The 12,715-nt window shown below is 41.5% G+C and overlaps 1 non-coding gene across 1 annotated transcript; it reads left to right on the forward strand.

Moving 5' to 3' along the window:
• The first annotated feature begins 5,951 nt into the window (after positions 1-5,951).
• Positions 5,952-6,059, forward strand: LOC112719292 (small nucleolar RNA R71). The gene has a single exon (XR_003161599.1). It is a non-coding gene; the product is annotated as a small nucleolar RNA R71 (small nucleolar RNA).
• The last annotated feature ends 6,656 nt before the right edge of the window (positions 6,060-12,715 follow it).

The following is a 12,715-nucleotide window of genomic DNA, read 5'->3' on the forward strand; positions in this document are numbered from 1 at the left end:
GTCTTCATCCAATCCTTCTTACTCCTTTCCATGGCAAGCTCATGTAGGGTTTCACCGTTGTCAATGGCTACCTCCCATCCTCTCAGTGAAAACGCTGCCTATGCTCTGTCACAGCATGGGTAATCATCTGTCGGTTCTCGGTCAGGCCGGAATAGAATCCATCGATTCTTTTGCATCTGTCACTAACGCCCCGCCTGCTAGGAGTTTGAAGCACGTCACAGTCATTCAATCATTGAATCCTACTCAGAATACCACAGACAAGGTTAGACCTTCCGGATTCTCTTGAATGCCGCCATCAGTTCTAGCCTATACCACGAAGACTCTGATCTCACGGAATGGTTGGCTCGTTTGTCAGACGAGCACTCGGTTGTCAGGCGATCAACCATGCATTGTGCAATCAGGAATCCAAGAGATATTCACCCAATCGAAGGTAGAACGGAGGTGGTTGTCAGTCACACGTTCATAGGTGAGAATGATGATGAGTGTCACGGATCATCACATTCATCAAGTTGAAGAACAAGTGATATCTTAGAACAAGAACAAGCGGAATTGAATGGAAGAACAATAGTAATTGCATTAATACTCGAGGTACAGCAGAGCTCCACACCTTAATCTATGGTGTGTAGAAGCTCCACCGTTGAAAATACATAAGAACAAGGTCTAGGCATGGCCAAATGGCCAGCCTCCCAATGATCTAAGATAGCATAAAATGAAGATAGCTACCCCTCGATGTCCCAATACAATAGTAAAAGGTCCTACTTATAGAAAACTAGTAGCCTAGGGTGTACAAAGATGAGTAAATGACATAAAAATCCACTTCCGGGCCCACTTGGTGTGTGCTTGGGCTGAGCAATGAAGCATTTTCGTGCAGAGACTTCTCTTGGAGTTAAACGCCAGCTTTTATGCCAGTTTGGGCGTTTAACTCCCATTTTGGTGCCAGTTCCAGCGTTTAACGCTGGGATTTCTGAGGGTGACTTTGAACGCCGGTTTGGGCCATCAAATCTTGGGCAAAGTATGGACTATCATATATTGCTGGAAATCCCAGGATGTCTACTTTCCAATGCCGTTGAGAGCGCGCCAATTGGGCTTCTGTAGCTCCAGAAAATCCACTTCGAGTGCAGGGAGGTCAGAATCCAACAGCATCTGCAGTCCTTTTTAGTCTCTGAATCAGATTTTTGCTCAGGTCCCTCAATTTCAGCCAGAAAATACCTGAAATCACAGAAAAACACACAAACTCATAGTAAAGTCCAGAAAAGTGAATTTTAACTAAAAACTAATAAAAATATACTAAAAACTAACTAGATCATACTAAAAACACACTAAAAACAATGCCAAAAAGCGTACAAATTATCCGCTCATCACAACACCAAACTTAAATTGTTGCTTGCCCTCAAGCAACTAAAAATCAAATAAGATAAAAAGAAGAGAATATGCAATGAATTCCAAAAACATCTGTGAAGATCAGTATTAATTAGATGAGCGGGGCTTTTAGCTTTTTGCCTCTGAATAGTTTTGGCATCTCACTCTATCCTTTGAAATTCAGAATGATTGGCTTCTTTAGGAACTTAGAATCCAGATAGTGTTAATGATTCTCCTAGTAAAGTATGATGATTCTTGAACATAGTTACTTATTGAGTCTTGGCCGTGGCCCAAAGCACTCTGTCTTCCAGTATTACCACCGGATACATACATGCCACAGACACATAATTGGGTGAACCTTTTCAGATTGTGACTCAGCTTTGCTAGAGTCCCCAATTAGAGGTGTCCAGGGTTCTTAAGCACACTCTTATTGCCTTGGATCACAACTTTATTTTTCTTTCTTTTCTTTCTCTTTTTCTCTTTTTTTTCGTTTTTTTTTGAATAGTAATGCTTTTTCTTGCTTCAAGAATCATTGTAATGATTTTTCAGATCCTCAGTAACATGTCTCCTTTTTCATCATTCTTTCAAGAGCCAACATTCATGAACCACAAATTCAAGATACATATGCACTGTTTAAGCATACATTCAGAAAACAAAAATATTGCCACCACATCAAAATAATTAAACTGTTATAAAATTCAAAATTCATGCAATTCTTTCCTTTTCAATTTAAGCACGTTTTTATTCAAGAAAGGTGATGGATTCATAGGACATTCATAACTTTAAGGCATAGACACTAAGACACTAATGATCACAAGACACAAACATAGATAAACATAAGCACTAAAATTCGAAAAACAGAAGAATAAAGAACAAAGAAATCAAAGAACGGGTCCACCTTAGTGATGGCGGCTCTTTCTTCCTCTTGAAGATCCTATGGAGTGCTTGAGCTCCTCAATGTCTCTTCCTTGTCTTTGTTGCTCCTCTCTCATGATTCTTTGATCTTCTCTAATTTCATGGAGGATGATGGAGTGTTCTTGATGCTCCACCCTTAGTTGTCCCATGTTGGAACTCAATTCTCCTAGGGAGGTGTTTAATTGCTCCCAATAGTTTTGTGAAGGAAAGTGCATCCCTTGAGGAATCTCAGGGATCTCATGACGAGTGGGGTCTCTTGTGTGCTCCATTCTCTTCTTAGTGATGGGCTTGTCCTCATCAATAGGGGTGTCTCCCTCTATGTCAACTCCAACTGAATAACAGAGGTGACAAATGAGATGAGGGAAGGCTAACCTTGCCAAGGTAGAGGACTTGTCCGCCACCTTATAGAGTTCTTGGGCTATAACCTCATGAACTTCTATTTCTTCTCCAATCATGATGCTATGGATCATGATAGCCCGGTCTATGGTAACTTCGGACCGGTTGCTAGTGGGAATGATTGAGCGTTGTATAAACTCTAACCATCCTCTAGCCACGGGCTTGAAGTCATGCCTTCTCAATTGAACCGGCTTCCCTCTTGAATCTCTCTTCCATTGGGCGCCCTCTTCACATATGATCGTGAGGACTTGGTCCAACCTTTGATCAAAGTTGACCCTTCTAGTGTAAGGATGTTCATCTCCTTGCATCATGGGCAAGTTGAACGCCAACCTCACACTTTCCGGACTAAAGTCCAAGTATTTCCCCCGAACCATAGTAAGATAATTCTTTGGATCCGGGTTCACACTTTGATCATGGTTCTTGGTGATCCATGCATTGGCATAGAACTCTTGAACCATCAAGATTCCGACTTGTTGAATGGGGTTGGTAAGAACTTCCCAACCTCTTCTTTGGATCTCATGTCGGATCTCCGGATATTTACCCTTTTTGAGTGAAAAAGGGACCTCGGGGATCACCTTTTTCAAGGCCACAACTTCATAGAAGTGGTCTTGATGCACCCTTGAGATGAATCTTTCCATCTCCCATGACTCGGAGGTGGAAGCTTTTGCCTTCCCTTTCCTCTTTCTAGAGGTTTCTCCGGCCTTGGATGCCATAAATGGTTATGGAAAAACAAAAAGCAATGCTTTTACCACACCAAACTTAAAAGGTTTGCTCGTCCTCGAGCAAAAGAAGAAAGAAGAGAGTAGAAGAAGAAGAAATGAGGGGAAAGGGAATGGCTTTTGTTTTCGGCCAAGAAGGGGAGAAGTGGTGTGTATGTTGTGTGAAAATGAAGGAGTGAAGGAGGGTTTATATAGGAGAAGGGGAAGGGTAGGGTTCGGCATTTGAGGGTGGGTTTGGGTGGGAAAGTGGTTTGAATTTGAATGGTGAGGTAGGTGGGGTTTTATGAAGGATGGATGTGAGTGGTGAAGAGAAAGATGGGATTTGATAGGTGAAGGGTTTTTGGGGAAGAGGTGTTGAGGTGATTGGTGAATGGGTGAAGAAGAGAGAGAGAGTGGTAGGGTAGGTGGGGATCCTGTGGGGTCCACAGATCCTGAGGTGTCAAAAAAAAGTCATCCCTGCACCAAATGGCAAGCAAAATCACGGTTTTAGCCATTTCTGGTGTTAAACGCCGGGCTGGTGCCCATTTCTGGCGTTTAACACCAGCTTCTTGCCCATTTCTGGCGTTTAACGCCAGTCTGGTGCCTCTTTCTGGCGTTAAACGCCCAGAATGGTGCCAGACTGGGCGTTAAACGCCCAACAGCTAACCTCACTGGCGTTTAAACGCCAGTGGGTGCGTCTTCCAGGGTGTGCTGTTTTTCTTCCTGTTTTTCATTCTGTTTTTGCTTTTTTCATTAATTTTGTGACTTCTCATGATCACCAACCTACAAAAATATAAAATAACAAAAGAAAATAGTTAATTATAAAACATTGGGTTGCCTCCCAACAAGCGCTTCTTTAATGTCATTAGCTTGACATAGGGCTCTCATGGAGCCTCAGAAATGCTTAGAGCTATGTTGGAACCTCCCAACACCAAACTTAGAGTTTGAATGTGGGGGTTCAACACCAAACTTAGAGTTTGGTTGTGGCCTCCCAACACCAAACTTAGAGTTTGACTGTGGGGGCTCTGTTTTGCTCTGTTTTGAGGGAAGCTCTTCATGCTTCCTCTCCATGATGACAGAGGGATATCCTTGAGCCTTAAACACCAAGGATTCTTCATTCACTTGAATGATCAACTCTCCTCTATCAACATCAATCACAGCCCTTGCAGTGGCTAGGAAGGGTCTGCCAAGGATGATGGACTCATCCATGCACTTCCCAGTCTCTAGGACTATGAAATCAGTAGGGATGTAATGATCTTCAACTTTAACCAGAACATCCTCTACAAGTCCATGGGCTTGTTTTCTTGAATTGTCTGCCATTTCTAGTGAGATTTTTGCAGCTTGCACCTCCGAGATCCCTAACTTCTCCATTACAGAGAGAGGCATGAGGTTTACACTTGACCCTAAGTCACACAAGGCCTTCTTGAAGGTCATGGTGCCTATGGTACAAGGTATTGAAAACTTCCCAGGATCCTGTCTCTTTTGAGGCAGTTTCTGCCTAGACAAGTCATCCAGTTCTTTGGTGAGCAAAGGAGGTTCATCCTCCCAAGTCTCATTTCCAAATAACTTGTCATTCAGCTTCATGATTGCTCCAAGGTATTTAGCAACTTGCTCTTTAGTGACATACTCATCCTCTTCAGAGGAAGAATACTCATCAGAGCTCATGAATGGCAGAAGTAAGTCCAATGGAATCTCTATGGTCTTAGTTTGAGCCTCAGATTCCCATGGTTCCTCATTGGGGAACTCATTGGAGGCCAGTGGACGTCCAGTGAGGCCTTCCTCAGTGGCGTTCACTGCCTCTTCTTCCTCCCAAAATTCGGCCATGTTGATGGCCTTGCACTCTCCTTTTGGATTTTCTTCTGTATTGCTTGGAAGAGTACTAGGAGGGAGTTCAGTAATTTTCTTGCTCAGCTGACCCACTTGTGCCTCCAAATTTCTAATGGAGGACCTTGTTTCAGTCATGAAATTTTGAGTGGTTTTGATTAGATCAGAGACCATGGTTGTTAAGTCAGAGGTATTCTGCTTAGAACTCTCTGTCTGTTACTGAGAAGATAATGGAAAAGGCTTGCTATTGCTAAACCTGTTTCTTCCACCATTATTGTTGTTGAAACCTTATTGGGGTCTCTGTTGATCCTTCCATGAAAAATTTGGATGATTTCTCCATGAAGGATTATAGGTGTTTCCATAGGGTTCTCCCATGTAATTCACCTCTTCCATTGAAGGGTTCTCAGGATCATAAGCTTCTTCCTCAGATGAAGCCTCCTTAGTACTGCTTGGTGCATTTTGCATTCCAGACAGACTTTGAGAAATTATATTGACTTGTTGAGTCAATATTTTATTCTGAGCCAATATGGCATTCAGAGTGTCAATCTCAAGAATTCCTTTCTTCTGACTAGTCCCATTGTTCACAGAATTTTTTTCAGAAGTGTACATGAATTGGTTATTTGCAACCATTTCAATCAGTTCTTGAGCTTCAGTGGGCGTCTTCTTCAGATGAAGAGATCCTCCTGCAGAGCTATCCAAAGACATTTTGGATAGTTCAGAGAGACCATCATAGAAAATACCTATGATGCTTCATTCAGAAAGCATATCAGAAGGACACTTTCTGATTAATTGTTTGTATCTTTCCCAAGCTTCATAGAGGGATTCTCCTTCCTTCTGTCTGAAGGTTTGGACTTCCACTCTAAGCTTACTCAATTTTTGAGGTGGAAAGAACTTTTCCAAGAAGGCATTGACTAGCTTTTCCCAAGAGTCCAGGCTTTCTTTAGGTTGAGAGTCCAACCATGTTCTAGCTCTGTCTCTTACAGCAAAAGGGAATAGCATAAGTCTGTAGACCTCAGGGTCAACCCCATTAGTCTTGACTGTGTCACAGATTTGCAAGAACTCAGCTAAGAACTGATGAGGATCTTCCAATGGAAGTCCATGGAACTTGCAATTCTATTGCATTAGAGAAACTAATTGAGGCTTAAGCTCAAAGTTGTTTGCTCCAATGGCAGGGATAGAGATGCTTCTCCCATAGAAATCGGGAGTAGGTGCAGTAAAGTCACCCAGCACCTTCCTTGCATTGTTGGCATTGTTGTTTTTGGCTGCCATGTGTTCTTCTTCTTTGAAGAATTCGGTCAGGTCCTCTAAAGAGAGTTGTGCTTTGGCTTCTCTTAGCTTTCTCTTCAAGGTCCTTTCAGGTTCAGGATCAGCCTCAACAAGGATGCCTTTGTCTTTGCTCCTGCTCATATGAAAGAGAAGAGAACAAGAAAATGTGGAATCCTCTATGTCACAGTATAGAGATTCCTTAAAGTGTCAGAGGAAAAGAAGAGTAGAAGACAGAAGTAGAAAATTCGAACTTATCAAAGAAGGTGGAGTTCGAATTTTGCATTAAGGGATAGTGTTAGTCCATAAGTAGAAGGATGTGAGAAGGAGGGAAGTAATTTTCAAAAATTAAGTAAAAGATTTTGAAAACATTTTTGAAAACACTACTTGATTTTCGAAAATGAAAGTGGAAAAGAAATCAAGTGATTTTTGAAAAAGATTTTAAAATTGGAAATCAAAAAGATTTGATTGAAAACTATTTTGAAAAAGATGTGGTTAAGAAAATATGATTAGTTTTAAAAAGATGTGATTGAGAAGATATGATTTGAAAAACATTTTAAAAAAAAGATTTGATTTTGAAAATTAAAAACTTGGCTAACAAGAAAAGATATGATTCAAACATTAAACCTTTCTCAACAGAAAAGGCAACATACTTGAAATGTTGAATCAAATCATTAATTGGTAGCAAGTATCTTTGAAAATAGAAAGAAATCAATTTTGAAAGCATATGATTGAAAAGATATGATTTGAAAAAGATTTGATTTTGAAAAACTTTGAAAACCTGAAAAAAAATTGCATTGAAAAACAGAATCTTCCCTCTTGTGCCATCCTGGCGTTAAACGCCCAGAATGGTGCACATTCTGGCGTTTAACGCCCAAAACTATACCTTTTTGGGCGTTAAACGCCCAACCAGGTACCCTGGCTGGCGTTTAAACGCCAGTCTGTCCTTCTTCACTGGGCGTTTTGAACGCCCAGCTTTTTCTGTACAATTTCTCTGCAGTATGTTCTGAATCTTCAATTCTCTGTATTATTGACTTGAGAAGACACAAATTAAAAATATTTTTGGATTTTTAATAATAAGGAAAAATCAAAATACAACTAAAATCAAATAACAATGCATGCAAGACACCAAACTTAGCAGTTTGTATACTACTGACACTATATGAGACACATAAACACTCAAGTCAAAAGAATTCAAAGATCAGAGTAAGAAATCATCAAGAACAACTTGAAGATCCTTAAGACACATGAATGAATGCATACAATTGACACCAAACTTAAAATGAAACACTAGACTCAAACAATAAATATTTTTGGATTTTATGATTTTGTAAATTTTTTTTTGTGTTTTTCGAAAATTAAGTGGAAAAAGGTATCAAAATTCTTAATGAGAATTCCAGGAATCATGCAATGCTAGTCTAAGACTCCGGTCCAGGAATTAGACATGGCTTCACAGCCAGCCAAGCTTTCAAAGAAAGCTTCGGTCCAAAACACTAGACATGGCCAAAGGCCAGCCAAGCCTTAGCAGATCACTGCTCCAAAAGCAAGATTGATAAAAATCAACAAGCTTTTGTGATGATAAGTTGAAACCTCGGTCCAATGAGATTAGACATGGCTTCTCAGCCAGCCAGACTTCAACAAATCATCATGAAACTCTAGAATTCATCTTCAAGAATTTCGAAAAAAATAAATACCTAATCTAAGCAACAAGATGAACCGTCAGTTGTCCAAACTGAACAATCCCCGGCAACGGCGCCAAAAACTTGGTGCTGTTGCCGGATCTTGGCACTGATGTTATCGGACAAAAAGCTTGCTCAAAACTTGAACAATCCCCGGCAACGGCGCCAAAAACTTGGTGCGCGAAATTGTGAACAATACTTTTCACAACTCTCATAATCCCCGGTCATGAACCCCAAAAACTTGGTAGCTCAGTACCATGGCATTACACAACTTCGCACAACTAACCAGCAAGTGCACTGGGTCGTCCAAGTAATAAACCTTACGCGAGCAAGGGTCGATCCCACGGAGATTGTTAGTATGAAGCAAGCTATGGTCATCTTGTAAATCTTAGTCAGGCAAACTCAAATGGATATGATGATGAACGAAAATAAACAATAAGATAAAGATAGAGGTACTTATGTAATTCATTGGTAGGAACTTCAGATAAGCGCATGAAGATGCCTTCCCTTCCGTCTCTCTGCTTTCCTACTGTCTTCATCCAATCCTTCTTACTCCTTTCCATGGCAAGCTCATGTAGGGTTTCACCGTTGTCAATGGCTACCTCTCATCCTCTCAGTGAAAACGCTGCCTATGCTCTGTCACAGCATGGGTAATCATCTGTCGGTTCTCGGTCAGGCCGGAATAGAATCCATCGATTCTTTTGCGTCTGTCACTAACGCCCCGCCTGCTAGGAGTTTGAAGCACGTCACAGTCATTCAATCATTGAATCCTACTCAGAATACCACAGACAAGGTTAGACCTTCCGGATTCTCTTGAATGCCGCCATCAGTTCTAGCCTATACCACGAAGACTCTGATCTCACGGAATGGTTGGCTCGTTTGTCAGACGAGCACTCGGTTGTCAGGCGATCAACCATGCATCGTGCAATCAGGAATCCAAGAGATATTCACCCAATCGAAGGTAGAACGGAGGTGGTTGTCAGTCACACGTTCATAGGTGAGAATGATGATGAGTGTCACGGATCATCACATTCATCAAGTTGAAGAACAAGTGATATCTTAGAACAAGAACAAGCGGAATTGAATGGAAGAACAATAGTAATTGCATTAATACTCGAGGTACAGCAGAGCTCCACACCTTAATCTATGGTGTGTAGAAGCTCCACCGCTGAAAATACATAAGAACAAGGTCTAGGCATGGCCGAATGGCCAGCCTCCCAATGATCTAAGATAGCATAAAATGAAGATAGCTACCCCTCGATGTCCCAATACAATAGTAAAAGGTCCTACTTATAGAAAACTAGTAGCCTAGGGTGTACAGAGATGAGTAAATGACATAAAAATCCACTTCCGGGCCCACTTGGTGTGTGCTTGGGCTGAGCAATGAAGCATTTTCGTGCAGAGACTTCTCTTGGAGTTAAACGCCAGCTTTTATGCCAGTTTGGGCGTTTAACTCCCATTTTGGTGCCAGTTCCAGCGTTTAACGCTGGGATTTCTGAGGGTGACTTTGAACGCCGGTTTGGGCCATCAAATCTTGGGCAAAGTATGGACTATCATATATTGCTGGAAAGACCAGGATGTCTAATTTCCAATGCCGTTAAGAGCGCGCCAATTGGGTCTCTGTAGCTCCAGAAAATCCACTTCGAGTGCAGGGAGGTCAGAATCCAACAGCATCTGCAGTCCTTTTTAGTCTCTGAATCAGATTTTTGCTCAGGTCCCTCAATTTCAGCCAGAAAATACCTGAAATCACAGAAAAACACACAAACTCATAGTAAAGTCCAGAAAAGTGAATTTTAACTAAAAACTAATAAAAATATACTAAAAACTAACTAGATCATACTAAAAACACACTAAAAATAATGCCAAAAAGCGTACAAATTATCCGCTCATCAATTGGCAAGTTGAACGCCAATCTCACATTTTTTGGACTGAAATCTAAGTATTTCCCTTGGAACATTGTGAGCCAATTCTTCAGGTCTGGGTTCATACTTTGATCATGGTTCTTAGTGATCCATGCATTAGCATAGAACTCTTGAACCATTAAGATTCCAACTTGTTGAATTGGATTGGTGAGAGCTTCCTATCCTCTTCTCCTAATCTCATGTCGGATCTCTGGATATTCGCTCCTTTTGAGCTTGAAGGGGACCTCGGGGATCACCTTTTTCTTGGCCACAACTTCATAAAAGTGGTCTTGATGGGCTTTTGAGATGAATCTTTCCATCTCCCATGACTCAGAGGTGGAAGCAATTGCCTTCCCTTTCCTCTTTCTTGAGGTTTCTCCAGCCTTAGGTGCCAATAATGGTTATAGAAAATTAAAAAGTAAGGCTTTTTCCCACACCAAACTTAAGAGGTTTGCTCGTCCTCGAGCAAAAGAAGAAAGAAGGGAGTTGAAGAAGAAGATAAGTGGGAGATGGAGGCGTGAGAGGGTTTTGGCCAAGGGGGAAAGAAGTGTTTGTGATGTGTGAAAGTGGAGGAGTAAGTGGGGGGTATATATAGGGTAAGAGGAGGGGTTGGTTCGTGTGAAGTTGGGTGGTTTGGGGAGGGAAATAGTTTGAATTTTAATGGCGAGGTAGGTGGGGTTTTATGATGGGTTTTTAGGAATTAGGGGATGGATATGAGTGGTAAAGAGAATATGGGGAAGAGGGTAAGATTTGATTGGTGAGTGGTGTTTTGGGTAGAGTGTTATAGAGAGGTGTGAAGAAGAGAAAAAGTAAGGTGGGGGTAGGTAGGGATCCTGTGAGGTCCACAGATCCTGAGGTGTCACGGATTTTTCGTCCCTGCACCTCTTTGGCGTTAAAGGCCCTCTATGTGCCATTCATGGCATTTAAACGCCAGGCTACTGCCCTTTTCTGGCATTAAACACCAGTCTGCCTGCGAGTTCTGGCATTTAACGCCCAGAATGGTGCTAGGCTGGGCGTTTAAACGCCTTTTTTTCTACCCTTACTGGCGTTTAAATGCCAGTTTGCCTTCCAGTTTTGGCGTTTAAAGCCCAGAATGGTGCCAGGCTGGGTGTTAAACGCCCATTTTGGTATCCTTACTGGCGTTTAAATGGCAGTAAGCTCGTCCTCCAGGGTGTGCTATTTTTGATGCTGTTTTTGATTTTGCTTTAATTTTTACAGTTGTTTTTGTGACTCCATGTGATCATCATCCTAAAGAAAACATAAAGTAACATAGATAAAGAAATAAATTGAGTTGCCTCCCAATAAGCGCTTCTTTAATGTCAATAGCTTGATAGTGAGCTCTTTTCAGAGCTTCACAATTGTTCAGAGCATGGTTGTGGCCTCCCAATACCAAATTTAGAGTTTGAGTGTGGAGGCTCTGCTTGACTCTGTATGGAGAGAATTAGATGAAGCCTTTCATGCTTCTTTTCCATGTTTATAGAGGAAGATCCTTTGGCGTTAGACAAAAGTTAGTCCTCATTCAACTGAAGGACTAACTCTCCTTTGACCACATCAATTACAGCCTTCGATGTGGCTAGGAAGGGTCTTCCAAGGATGATGGATTCATCCTCATCCTTCCCAGTGTCTAGGATTATGAAGTCAGCAGGGATGTAAAGGCCTTCAACCTTCATTAAGACATCCTCACAAGTCCATAAGCCTTTTTCATCGATCTGTTTGCCATCTCCAATGAGATTCTTGCAGCTTGTACCTCAAAGATTCCTAGTTTCTCCATTACAGAGAGTAGCATGAGGTTGATGCCTGACCCCAGGTCACACAGAGCCTTCTCAAAGGTCATGGTGCAAATGGTGCAAGGTATTAAGAACGTTCTGGGATTCGGCTTCTTTTAAGGTATCTTCAGCTGAACCAAGGCATTTAGTTCATTAATGAACAATGGAGGTTCATCCTCCTAAGTCTCATTACCAAATAACTTGGCATTCAGCTTCATGATTGCTCCTAAATACTGAGTAACTTGCTTTTTAGCAATGACTTCATCTTTTTCAGAAGAAGAATATTCATCAGAGCTATTGAATGGTAATAGGAAATTCAGTGAAATCTCTATGGTCTCTGCTTGAGCCTCAGATTCCTTTGGTTCCTCATGAGGGAACTCTCTAGTGGTCAGTAGACGTCTATTGAGGTCTTTCTCATTGGGAACCACTGCCTCTTCCTCTTTTCCAGGTTTGGCCACGCCAAGTATGGTTATGGCCTTGCACTCCTCTTTTTGGATTCTCTTCTGTATTGCTTGTGAGAGTACTAGGAGGAGTTTTAGTAATTCTTTTACTCAGCTGACCCACTTGTCCCTTCAAATTTCTGATGGAGGACCTTGTTTCAATCATGAAATTGATAGTGGCCTTAGATAGATCAGAGACTATGCTTGCTAGACCAGAGAGGCTCTGCTCAGAATTCTCTGTCTGTTGCTGAGAAGATGATGAAAAAGGTTTGCTATTGCCAAACTTATTTCTCCTACCATTATTATTGTTGAAGCCTTGTTGAGGCTTCTATTGATCCTTCCATGAGAAATTTAGAGGATTCCTCCGTGAAGGATTATAGGTGTTTCCAAAAGATTCTCCCATGTAATTCACCTCTTCCGTTACAGGATTCTCAGGGTCATAAGCTTCTCCTTCTGAGGAGGCTTCTTTAGCAC

The sequence above is a fragment of the Arachis hypogaea genome, chromosome 10 (assembly GCF_003086295.3).
Source record: "Arachis hypogaea cultivar Tifrunner chromosome 10, arahy.Tifrunner.gnm2.J5K5, whole genome shotgun sequence".
NCBI classification, from domain to species: Eukaryota; Viridiplantae; Streptophyta; class Magnoliopsida; order Fabales; family Fabaceae; genus Arachis; species Arachis hypogaea.